General features: G+C 38.2%; 1 pseudogene; it reads right to left on the reverse strand.

Moving 5' to 3' along the window:
- Window positions 1-9,753: 9,753 nt before the first annotated feature.
- Window positions 9,754-10,349, reverse strand: LOC102837086 (annotated as a pseudogene).
- Between the last annotated feature and the right edge of the window lie 1,057 nt (window positions 10,350-11,406).

Below are 11,406 nucleotides of genomic sequence, written 5' to 3' on the forward strand. Positions count from 1 at the left end.
ATAAGTATGTTGAAAGAATACAACCTTGCACACAACTTTCCTGATATTAAATCATTCAGTATCCCCTTATTTTGTGCTTACAACTGCCTCTTGGTCTATGTACACGTTTTCTCATGAGTACAATTAAGCATACTGGAATACCCATTCTTTGAAATGTTATATAATTTGTCATGATCCATACAATAGAAAGATTTTTCCAAGTCAATAAATCACCAGGTAACATCTTTCTGGTATTCCCTACTTTCAGCCAAGATCTATCTGACATCAGCAATGTCTTAGGCTGGGTTTTACAGAGAAGCAAAATCAGTGAAACTTATAAATTGAATTTAAATCAAGGAAGTGGCTCACAGTTGTAGAGTCCCAGGTCTCCAGCAGAAAAATCTGAGCATGCCTTTTTTGTGTGTCCATTGTTTTGGGAGCAGGCCATGTGCCCAAGGAAACATCCTTTCAATTGATTGGCTGCTCATAGGCAAACATCATACATCATACATGCTGTATTACATTTCACCATGGAAATAAGCACATCTCAAATGTCAAATCACTGGGAATCCTTGCCCAGTCAAGTTGACACAAAACCATAACTATTATGGCCTACCCTTTGTTAATTTGTCACCTATAAGCCATATACATAGTCTCTAAATAAAGAAAACTATAAAGTCATATTTGTGTCTAATATAGTATAACTAAAACATGTACAACTGAAAATGTACTGGCCTCATTTACATAATATCTTTCACAAATGAACAAAGCAAAAATATTTGATGCACACATACAAAGAAAAAATATATATATATTTAATATCCTAAGGGCACATTCTGCAAGCCAGTCTCCCACCCGTAGGCACACAGCCTTACTCAGTCCATGGGCCTAGAGTCTGCAGCTATTCTGTCTCTCCATGCCACTGCCTCTGCCACTGTCTCTGCTGGTGCTGATTTTCTAGGTAGGGATCTTACAGTCCACTCATGCTCTTCCTTCTTAATGGTCCTGTGACCATCTGTTCATAAAATGAAAGATTAACTACTCTCTCTTTTTAATTACGCATCTTCTACAATTACAGTTTTTATAATCACAATTAATCCTGCTAACAATTACTCATAATTGACTTATAAAATCCTATCAGAATCATCCCCGTCCCCTTTCACCAGGCCTGTCTGTAAAAGAGGAAAGTTATTTAGTGGGGATTCTACATTACCCTCCTCCTTGTGAAACCCAGCAGAACCAGTAAGCTAGCTACTTCATGCCTTTATAACTCCCCCCCCTTTTTTTAACTTAAAATTATTTTTTTTTTATTATGAACTGAGTAATAGTTTACATGGGAGAACATCAGATTTACACCATCGTTTCATTGCACTGATTATAATCTCCTCCATGCATCACCATTCAACAGTATTTGCTTCCAATTCCTTTTGTTTTTCTTTTTTTGGGGTGGGGTGGAGGTGGGGAGATGTACACAAAACCACTCAAGAATATATAATAATTTAAACAACCAAAGGGCACATTCTGTAGACCTGCCTCCTGGTCACCAGCACTCAGTCCCTCTCTTTCCATGAGTCAAGGGTCCTCAGCTGCTCCCTCACTCCATGTCCTCATCTCTGCCTCCATTTCTGGTGTTGCTGTTTCTCTGGATAGGGTCACGCATTCCACTTGTGCTCTTCTCCTTGGTGGCCCTATGGTCCTTTGTTTCTGGACTGTAAGATTAACTACTCCACCATTTTTGTTACAAAACTTCTACCTTTACAGTTGTGACAGTTGCAATTAGTCATGATAACAATTACTCACTATTGAATCATAAGAATCTTATCCCCATCTCTTTTCACCAGACCCGCCTAGACAAGATGAAAACTATTCAGTGGCAATTCTATCTTCCCCTGAATACTCTTAAACTAAACTCCCTCTTGAAACCTTGTAAGCCAGTCACTTCCTGCCTTTATTGCCCCCTCATTTTAGGTAGTCAATGTCTAAGTTGCCCGTCCTTATCTACGCTGTATACGGAGGGGATAGGAATTGATACTTGATATGAAGACTCCTTCCCTCTCTGTTGGTAATTTTTTCCTGATTTTTTTTTTTTAAGTTTTTATTGTGAATTGGGTGATAGATTGCATAGGAGAACATTCATCCTATTGTATTTCGTTTCATTGCAATGATTACAATCCCCTCCATGCATCATCATGCAATAGCATTTGCTTCCATTCCCTCTATTTTTTTTGGGGGGGGGATATATACCAAAGCACTCAATGTACACCAAAGCACCATTTAAACAACTAAAGGGCACACCCCACAAGCTCACCCCTAGCCATCAGCACACAGTCACTCTCCCTCCCTAAGTCTAGGGTCCCCAGCCGCTCCATCTCTCCAATTCATCTCTGTGTCCTATCTCTGGATAGGGTCCCACACTCCACTCTTCTCCCTTGATGGTCCCAGGGTCCTCCTCTCCTGGACTGCAAGATCAATCACTCCTCTCCTTTTGTTACAAAATGTCTACCTTTACATTTGCAGCACTCACATTTGCAGTCAGTCCTGATAGCAATTATTCACTACTGAACCAGAAGAATGTTATCCCCATCTCTTTTTACCAGCCCCATCCAGACAGGTAGAAAACCACTCAGTGGAGACTCTACCTTCCCCTGTACCCTCTGAAACTAGGCTCCCTTTTGAAAGCTTGTAAGCTAGTCATTTTGTGCCTTTGTTGTACCCACATTTTGGGTAGCAAATGTCTAAGTTGCCCATCCCTGTCAACCCTGTGCACCGAGAGGGTGGGAATGATTCTCACTATAAAGATTTGTTCCCTCTTTTGAGCTCCTACATCCATAATTATAGGTCAAGTTCATCAAATTGTAGCAGATTACTCTTTCATTCCTCTTCTTTCTTCTTGTAGTCGAGTTCTGATCATCCAGACATTGAAGCCAAGTCCAACAGGTGCTATCTGCAAGTATGGGTGTTCTTGTGCATCTACCCTCACTTCATATCAGCTGGACACTTAACTCTCTGCTCTACTCCTCTGTGGCCATGTCCCTGTCCCTGGCTCCAGCAGTGTTCAGGTCTCAATCCAGGTGGACAGGAGTCTATTGAATGTGGTTGGACTTAGCTCACAACTTCATTGCTGTTTTTCCCCCACTTCCCATTAGCGGTAGACCAGCGTGGTCACCAGCAAGACCATATGCCTGCTCCTGTATTACCCTTGAGTCTCAGTCTTGGAAGGGGGTTTGCCCTGAGGGGACCTGACCACTTTCCCTGATGGCTTCCTTGTGATCAACTTGCTTGTTCTTGTAGTAGTCATTGGACTGCCATTAACGTTTTTTATTTTTCTTGCTGGTATTTCTTTCAAGAAGTACCTTCTGTTCTTCTAACAGCTCCAGGGTGGTCTACTTGCCCTTTTCAGTGGAAATTTCCCACCTCAGAAAATTCTGTATGGGGATCCGGATTCCATGTATAGTCTTATGTTATGCAAAGGCTCCACAAGAAGCCTCATTCCCTGGGAAAGTTCTAGCCCCATTTTAGGTATTCCAATCAGCTATAGCCTAGAGACAGACTTAAAAGTTTTCTGTGGTGATGTTTCTGGCTATTCCTCTATCTCACCCTCAAGTGCCTATTTTACAGTAGTAAGCAAGGGAAACCAAGATTCAAAGGACAGCCCAAGATCTTAACATTGCTTCCCCTCTTTTACCCACTCAAATCATGCCTCAATACCTGTATCCCAGAATCCTGTTGTTCCAAGGTTGAGCATATGTCACTATTTACCTGTGTCCCACTTGCCCATGCAAACCTGACTACATGTTCTCCCATCTGCCTTGTTCTTCCATTCCCCTCACTCTTCTAGTGTATTGCTCTCCCCACTCCCAGCACCCAAACTATCTTGAATGTATTCCCTACCTTGCACTCCACCTTTCCCCTCCCTCCCCCCACTTCAACCCTACACCCCGGTAACTGACAAAGAATTTCCTTTTGCCCTTTTAGTATGGGTACTTTTTAAAAATCTTTTAAAACAACGGTCCTATGCAGTATTTCTCCCTTTGTGACTGATTAATTTCACTCAGCATAATGTGCTCAAGGTTCATCCATGTTATGCAGTGACTTGCAGCTTCCTTGTTATTCTTCAAGGCAGCATAATATTCCATTGTGTGTATGTACCAAAGTTTGTTCATCTATTCTTCAATTGATGGGCACTTAGGCTGTCTGCATCTTTTTGCTATTCTAAATAGTGCTTCTATGAACATTGGTGTGCATATATCTACTCGTGTTATGGCTCATATTTCTTGTGGATAAATACCAAGTAGAGGAATTGCTGGATCATAAGGTGTTTCTATTTCCAACTTTCTGAGGAAGCACCATACCTTTTTTCTAGAGTGGTTGCACCATTTTGCAACCCCACCAGCAATATAAAAGGGTCCCAATCTCTCCGCATCCTTGCCAGCATTTATTGAACTCTATTTTTATGATTTTTGCTGCTATTGCTGGTGTGAGATGATATTTCCTGTTGTTTTGATTTGCAAGAGCTGAACAGAAAATTTCAAGGGTCAGCTCGAGAAGACAAAGTCAAATATTACAACAAAACGTGCAAAGATCTGGAGTCAGAAAACCAAAAAGGAAGAAAATGCTCAGCATTTCTCAAGCGAGGGGAACTGAAGAAAAAATTCAAGCTTTTTTGTTGCTAAAGGATTCTCTGGGCAAATTATTGAGTAATGCAGAAAGCACCAAAAGAAGATGGAAGGCATAAACAGAGTCACTGTACCCAAAGGAAATGGTTGATGTTTAAACATTTCAAGAGGTAGCATATGATCAAGAGCCAATGATACTTAAGGAAGAAGTCCAAGGTGCATTGAAGGAATTGGCAAAGAACAAGGCACCAGGAATTGATAGAATAAAAATTGAAATCTGTCAAGAAAGTAAGGCGGCACTGCAGGCACTCACTCATCTATGCCAAGAAATTTGGATGACAACTATCTCACCTACTGACTGGAAGAAGTCTGTATTTGTGATCCAACAGAATGTGGAAATGTCTTTGATATGTCTTTGATATCCCATGTGAGTAAATTTTACTAAAAGTAATACGGAAATGGCTGCAAGCATACATTGACAGAGAACTTCCAGAGGTTCAAGCTGGACTCAGAAGAGGATGTGGAATGAGGGATATCATTGCTGATGTCTGATGGATCTTGGCTGAAAGCAGAGAATACCAGAAAGATGTTTACCTGTGCTTTATTGACTATGCAAAGGTTTTCAATTGTGTGGATCATGACAAGCTATGGACAAAATTGAGAAGTATGGGTATTCCTGAACACTTAATTGTGTTCATGAGGAATCTGGACATGGATCAAAAGGCAGTTGTTCAAACAGAACATGGGAACACTGAATGGTTTAAAATTAAGAAAGGTGTGTGACAGGATTATATTCTTTCACCATACTTATTCAACCTGTATGCTGAACAAATAATCCGAGAAGCTGGGTTCTATGAAGAAAAATATGGCATCAGGATTGGAGGAAGACTCATTAACAACTTGCAATATGCAGATGACACAACCTTACTTGCTGAAAGTGAAGAGGACTTGAAACATTTACTGATGAAGATCAAAGAACACAGCCTTCCATATGGATTACATCTCAATGTAAAGAAAACAAAAATCCTCACCACTGGACCAATAAACAACATTCTTATCAATGGAGAAAAGATTGAAGTTGTCAAGGACTTCATTCTTCTTGGATCAACTATCAATGCTCATGGAAGCAGCAGTCAAGAAATCAAATGACGTATTGCATTAGGCAAATCTGTTGCACAAGACCTTTTTAAAGTGTTGAAGAGCAAAGATGTCAGCTTGAGGACTAAGGTGCGTCTAACCTAAACCATGGTTTTTTCAATAACCTCATATGCATATGAAAGCTGGACAGTGTATATGGAAGACCATAGAAGAATTGATGCATTTGAGTTATGGTGTTGGAGGAGAATATTGAAAGTGCTGCCAAAAGAACCAACAGATCTGTATTGGAAGAAGTGCAGCCAGAGTGCTCCTTGGAGGCCAAGATGGCCAAATTTTATCTCTCATACTTTGGACACATTGTTAGGCGAGTCACTGGAGAAGGATATCATGTTTCGTAAGGTCAGAGAAAAAGAGGAACATCCCAACGAGGTGGATGGGCCAAGTGGCAGCATCAATGGATTCAAGCGTGGCAACAGTAGTGAGCTTGGCCCAGGATCAGGCAGTGTTTTGTTCTGCTGTGTATAAGGTCGCTATGGGTCGGTACTGACTCGATGGCACTTAACAACAACAATAACAGCAACCTGAGGTGTCGGAAGCCAGCTCCGACACTCTTATTTGGGAGGTCCTAGAAGGAGGTATGACGTCGGCGAAGACTGAAGCACACAGAATCGATGAGTCTTGTTAAATGGTGAATCTTCTCTCACATTTTATTTCTCCTCATGCCTATTTCAGATTCTCAAGCAGCGTTTATACTACTCTATACCATCAATCTATTAATCATTCTTTTCAAAGTAGTGGTCTAAATTATACATATTAATCATTTCAATATAGAACATCAAGAATATAAAAATCTTCCTTGTACCCCTTTTCATAGTTAGACAATACCTGATTTCTGTAAGCAAACCTCATTGCTCTAAAAATGTCACATTAACCTTAAAACACAACTCCAAATCTCAACTCCTATTTCTACCCTCACTTATTATTTTCTATAAATTCATTAATCACAACATGTATCTAGACATTATTTGCTATGGTAACTGACAACACAATTGTTTCTCATGATTGATTAAACAAGAAATACAAGAAGCATAAAAAAGTTTTGTAGCCAAGAAGAAACAGAACAACTTCCTTATACCAAAAACTTCTCCATACAAAACATCTAGTTAAATTTCTGCTTATGATCTAATACTAATCCCTTAGCCCTCAATTGTATTTTTGCTAATTTTCTAAAGGTCTTAATGCCCCTGACCTAAACTACACAGAATGTTGAATGTAATCTTAAACTTGAACTGGCAAAAACTTTAGCTGGTTTTTCCTAGAGGTGAAACTTATTGTTAGTGTGAGAAGCATTCTTTAGGACTACGCATGATTGAATATGGTGTGAATGTGCAAGTTTTAAATCTCTAATATATTTCTTACTAAGATTCTACTGAAAACTTTTATTATAAAATCAAGAAAATTAAAAATAAGCTGATTAAAACAAAGAGACGGAGACAGCAGAGTCCCCACATGAGATCCCTCCTGGGGCCTTGTGTTACAAAGGGGGGACCCATTGTGGCCCTACTTAACAATGAGCCCTTCATGTTTAGGGTCTTCTGCATGGCCTCCACCATCTCCTCCCTTTCTATTTTTTAAATAAAACAGGTGCTAGATTATGATCTCAACTTTATACTGGCAGTGTTTTAACTGCTTTAAAATGTCTGATTATTAAGCTATAAAAAATCAAAAATATGCATATTTTTAAAATCAGAATAATGAGTATGATACTGATTACTTATAATATGGATTCTTATTAAAATGAAAGAATTAAAAAAGAAACTACAAAGTCAGCAAGGTTCCTCTGCACGAAATTTCCCCTTGAGGCTTTGCCAAATCAACGAGGCACCCAATGCTGCTTTGCAATCCAATGGGCTTTCTTCATGCATAGGGTCTCCCACTGCTCTGTGTTGTTGCAATGTATTTGTGATCAGAGCCATCATGGCCCCTGCCACTGAGGGACCCACCTTTAGGTACTATATGTGACAATGTTCTGCCATCATTCATAAGTTTTTCAGTGGTTAACCATTCAAAAGTGGTCTGCCTTTTCTTCTTCCTAGTTTTTCTTTGTCTGGAAGCTCTGCTGAAACCTGTCCAACATGGGTGACCCTGCTAATATTTAAAATACTGGTGGCATAGTATTATGAAAAATTGACAGACAAAATGCCCATAGACTCCTTCAATATTGCAACCTGAGGCTTGACTTTTTTTTTTTTCATTTATTGCAGCTTGAAAAATTCTGAGCATGTTCTTCCTTTTTTGCTTTCTAATTCCCAGTTTTTGCACATTTCATTATACTTGACTTTGTCTTCTTTTTAAATTTTTCATTCAATACTTTTACATCATAATTTCTCCCAGTATCTTTAGCTTCTTTATGCCCATGAACAAGTTTCAGAGCATTTTCTGGCATATATTTTTGTCTTTTCAGCATTTTTGTGACCTTTTGCTTTCTTCATGTATGATGTTCTTCGTGTCATACATACTACAACTCTTCTGGATTTTAGCAATTTGTGTATCACATCTATTTTTTAGATGGTCTCAAGATTTCAGTGGGATATATTCAAGGTCATATTTTCTCATAGGCTTGTTTTAATTTTCTTTAGCTTTAGCCTGAACTTGCAATGAGCAATTTGTAGTCTGTTCCACAGTCAGCCTCCAGCCTTGTTTTGGCTGCTATTATTAGACATCTCATGTTTTTCCACAGGTGTAATCACTTTTATTTCATCTGGTGAAGTCCGTGTGTACCAAGACTTTTATATCATTGAAAAAAGGTATTTGCAATAAATAAGTAATTAGTCTTCCAACATTCTATCATACAATCTTAGCTTCATTTCTGTCATCAAGGTCATATTTTCCAACTACTGATCTGTTTGTCTTTTGTTTCCAACTTTCATATTCCAGTCAATGGCTCTTGACTGCATGTTTGATCAATTTCAGACTGAAGAAGTTGGTAGAATTATTCAATTCCATCATCGCTGGTTTTGTTGGTTTGTGCATAAATTTGAAAAATAATGGTATTAACTGGTCTTCCTTTTAGGACATTAGCCTAGAGATATTATCCTATCACAGACTGCATTGTACTTCAAGATAGATCTTTTTTTTTTTTAACATCATTATTTTAATATCATGAAATACAAGTACAAAACATTGTATAAGATCTTACTACATGAAGAAGGAACAGCACATTTGTGTTTTCACCAGAGCCTATATCATCTAGTGCTAGCATTTATTCATTCTATGATGGCTTCTCATGAATAAAAAAGCTTACAACTCTTTCCCATCACAGATTGACATTTATCTTAATATTCCTATTAAGCTACTCTGGAGAACCGTTAATAAATAGAAATCATCTTAGCTGAGAGTGCTGCGCTGGTAATCTTATTTCACAACTATCGAGGTCCCCTATGCTGTCATCACAAAGACACTGTGCACTTATTTGGGATAAGAAAATGTGTGATATCAATAGCCCCCTTCTTATTTACAAAGGCAAATTACCATTTCCTAAAAAGTTCAGAATATTATGACAGTTATTGGTTAACCAGTAATTCATGCAACATCATTTACATCAAACAAATCAACAACCAGAACCATAAAACTTCACATGTGCAGAAGAAAACCAAGTCTGTAAATATTTAAACTGTATTTTCTACCTCTAAACTGGTTTAACCACATCAAATCAGAGCAACATCAGCCAATAAAGAAACAGTAAACTATGCTAATAACAACGCATTTAGTTTGTGGCCATTTCAACTTGGAGTTTTCTTATGATAAACAAAATATGATGAAAGCAGCATTTATTTTACTGGAAAATATGGAAAAATATTACAACCCTGCTAATCTCACAAAACACTGGAAAATAAATTGTTTTTTATAAATAAAATGGCATTTACCTTTTGAAAAAATTTTAATTCTCATTCTTGCTGCTAAAAATAAATCATTCCGTTATGTCGATCTTCAAGGATAAATTTTGAGATATTTAAAATAACATGTTTGGAAAACTGAAACACATTTTTAATTGCCAACATTATGTTTTGTTCTTGGTAGAATCATCTTTGTTTCTTCTTTTGACATCCCAGTTATAAACCCTGGCCATATTGACTTCTGTGGTAGTAAATTGATCTCGAAGGAAGTCTAGGTCTTTCTCAAGAGAATCAAGATACTTTGTAGCAGTTTTGATAAATTCTTTTCCAGCAGTGCCTGAGCTTCATCAATATTATATTCAAGCATTACATTAGCCCCCAACCATAGAGACACTTTATCAGTAGGAGGAACTGCACCTTTGCAGTACAGATTATCTGCCAATAAGAATATGGTTTCCAGAAAATTGGTGGACTCTTTGTTCTTTGGCATGTATTTAAGAATTTCTAAAGTCTGCTTAATTTCTGGAATCTGACCTTCTAGCCTCCTTTTCTTTTGAGCAAGGTTGAGTTCCATAAACTTATACTTCTGATATTGTTCATCCAACTTCTTCAGGACTTCATCTGCAGTCTCATGCCCAGGCTGTTTCATGAAGGAATCAACATCTTCCACAAACACGGCCTAAGGAATCCCCAGGTGAAGCCATCGTCCATTCCCTGTGGCCACTTCTCCTAAACCAGCACCAACCTTAGTGACCACCATCTTGGTGAAGCCCAAGATAGATCTTGAGATGATCTAGTTGGTGATGAATATGGCACCAATCCTCTTCATTTTGTCATTCTTGGCACAGTAAACCATACAATTTTCTCATTGAAAATGGTCAATACCAGGCTATTTCAGCTCACTAATGCCTAGCATATTGATCTTTATACATTCTATTTCATTTTTGAGAACTTCCAATTTTCCTAGGTTTTTACTTCAAGCATTCCATGTTCCAATTATTAATGGATGTTTACAATTGCTTTCTGTCATTTCTTTTCATTGTGCGCCATCAGCAAATGAAGATCCTTGAAAGCTTTACTCCATCCACATCATTAAGGTCAACTTTATTTTGAGGCAGCAGCTTCTACTAAGTCATATTTTTGAGTGCCATTCAACTTGAAGGGTTCATCCTCTGGCACTATATCAGGCAATGTTCCTCTGCTGTCCACAACATTTTTGGTGACTGACCATTTTTAATATTTGTCTGGAAGCATCAATGAAACTTATCCACTATGGGTGGCCCTGCTGGTATTTAAAATACTTGAAGTATAGCTTCTAAAATCACAGCAACACACAAATCACCACAATAAGATAATATTGAGAGATTCTATGGGCAAAACTCATTTAATGTTTCTTGTGTCATTCAAAATTTTGCCCATAGAATCCACCTGAGGCTGGATTTTTTTCCTTCAGTTCTTTTAGCTTGAGAAACACTGAACATGATGTTCTCTTTTGGTATTCTGACTCCAGTTAGTACATTTCATTATATCACTTGACTTTGTCTTCTCGAGCTGCATGTTGAAAATTTCTGTTCAGTTCTTTTACTTCATCATTTCTTCCATTAGCTTCTCTACTTTCAAGAGCAAGTTTCAGAGTCTCTGACATTCACCTTTGATCTTTTCTTTCTTTCTTGTCTTTTTAATGACTTTTTGCCTTCTTCATGTGTAATGTTCTCTGTGCCATCCCACAATTTTTCTGCTCTTTGTTTATTATTGTCTAATATCTCAGATGGAGTCCTGGTATGGCGCTGTGGGTTAATGCGCCAGACTGCAAAGCC

The sequence above is a fragment of the Chrysochloris asiatica genome, unplaced genomic scaffold (genome assembly GCF_000296735.1).
Source record: "Chrysochloris asiatica unplaced genomic scaffold, ChrAsi1.0 scaffold00062, whole genome shotgun sequence".
NCBI lineage: Eukaryota > Metazoa > Chordata > Mammalia > Afrosoricida > Chrysochloridae > Chrysochloris > Chrysochloris asiatica.